The sequence below is a fragment of the Octodon degus genome, unplaced genomic scaffold, assembly GCF_000260255.1.
Source record: "Octodon degus isolate 3935 unplaced genomic scaffold, OctDeg1.0 scaffold00018, whole genome shotgun sequence".
NCBI classification, from domain to species: Eukaryota; Metazoa; Chordata; class Mammalia; order Rodentia; family Octodontidae; genus Octodon; species Octodon degus.
This window is the reverse complement of record NW_004524594.1, coordinates 12,268,690-12,270,656: the sequence shown is the minus strand read 5'-3', so window position 1 is coordinate 12,270,656 and position 1,967 is coordinate 12,268,690. Positions and strand designations below refer to the sequence as shown.

General features: G+C 51.4%; 1 non-coding gene across 1 annotated transcript; it reads right to left on the bottom strand.

The window, feature by feature from the left end:
- Nucleotides 1–1,634: 1,634 nt before the first annotated feature.
- Nucleotides 1,635–1,740, bottom strand: LOC111815614. Its single transcript, XR_002820289.1, has one exon. It is a non-coding gene; the product is annotated as a U6 spliceosomal RNA (small nuclear RNA).
- Between the last annotated feature and the right edge of the window lie 227 nt (nucleotides 1,741–1,967).

The following is a 1,967-nucleotide window of genomic DNA, read 5'->3' as shown; positions in this document are numbered from 1 at the left end:
CACCTCCCAAAGACACTCACGGAAGAGGACTCCAGGACTGCTTCAGAAAGTGGCAAGGATGATGGGGTGAGTGTGGGAAGTGAGAGCGAGGATTTTGAGAAGGGTCAATGCCACTGCGTCTTTCATTGTAATCAATTTGTAAAAGTTATACATTCACCATAATTTTTGATTGTCCCTTGTACTGCTGTTGTCAGTGAAAAGTATTCAGTGTCCTCAGCTCGTCTGAAGGCAGAGGCTGGACTGCACATGCGGGCAGGCCCACCCCAGAGCCGCCTGCTGCTGTCGGGGAAGGCTTCGAGGCCGCTCAGCTGGAGACTCAGGGCAGCCTGCTTCAGTCCTGACAGCTCCTGGCGCCAGCCTTGAGGGTTGGAGCAAAGGGCCTTGGCAGGCTCAGAGCCGCCCTGCCCAGGAGCCGGAGAGACCGAGCTCACTCTGCCCGGTGTCCTTAGCAGTGGGGCACACAGCAGAGGCCGGGGCTGCAGGACACTTACGCTGCAGCCAGGGTGCAGTGAGGTCTCTTCCAGGGAGAAGAGCAGAGCGGGCAGAGAGGACCCACCCCCCCCGCCCAATGAGACGGTGGTCCACAGCGACCCCAGGGGCTTTCTTGTGTCTGCACTGTACCTTGGCAGTGGCAGAAGCACTGCTAGGTCTTCGGAGCGTGGCACAGGGCTGCTGCTTGACTTTTCACAGAGGCCTACAGTGATCTAATGCCGTGCTTAGCACCAGGGATAGCGTGTGAACTGGACCATGCAGGGCCCTGCTCTGAGACTTGGTGATGGGTGGGACTGGTTCCCCTAGAATCAGCCCCAGGGTTTCCGGCTTCTGCTCATCACCCAAGACAATGGGAGCTGTTGTGTCTGTTGCCAACGTCCCCTCTCGACTTCTGGATGCAGAGTTGAACCCATCATAGGTTTTTTCAAAAACCCAGATGTCGCAGAAGGGAAGTGCTGCCTCGATCATAAAGAACATTTGCCCTGCGTCTCTGCGCTTGCTCCCTGCCGGGTGGAGCCTTTCCCCAGCTCCCTGTGGGCCAGCAAGGAGGCTGCAAGGTGAGCGCCGGGGAGGCTGCCAGGGAGCAGCAGACCAGCAAGGGCAGGGCAGAGGCAGCGGGCCTTCCAGCCACGCGATGTGCCTCTCCCATCAACGCACTGCGGTCATTTACCAGCTGCTTTTTGAGCATCTACGCCTAGCCACTGTATCCTCGAGGATACCACAGTGTTGAGCGAATCGAGTTTCGCACCCACATGGTGTATTCATGGGAGAGAGACAATGAGGGTTTTTTTTTAATTTTATGGAAAAAATAAAATTTCACAACACTATAATGAATAGGAAGCAGCAGTTAATATGTTGTGATTGTTATCTTCAAAGTACTCAGAGTACAAGATACGGATATAAAAAATTCTCCAAATAATATTAGCACAAGTTTTTCTTTTCAAAGAGAAGCTAGTAGTATAACTAACTTGTATTTTTTTTCCTTTTCTTTCCTATCCTTCCCCCTGTGCTCACTCTAGTTTCTCTTTCTTGTTGAACAGTTTCTTTGCATTTCACAGTACTTATTGTACATTTTGGACCTTGTTTACTCTTTGTTAGATTGTTACACCAGGGAGGCAAAGCGATGTCTACACATGAGAGTCAAAACTACGGAAGGCTTCATGGATTTGGGGGTCATCCTCGCACAGGGGCCAGGCTGATCTTCTCTGTGCCATTCCAATTTTAGCATACATGCTGCAAAGAGAGCCCATAGTGAAAATTTTAAATCAGTAAGTATAAATGCAAATTCACCAGGCTAATCTGACTTTATACTAGGAGTGGGCAAAAGTGAACAGGATGTGGAGGCTGGGAATCAGAGGAGGAATCCTCTGTGTGGAGAAGAGCTTGAAGTGTCCCTAAGCAAGTGGCTTCCTAGGTGAGGCTGGAGAGGTGAAAGGAGCCTGTCTTTTGAAGGGTGGGACAGACCTTGTTCGGGG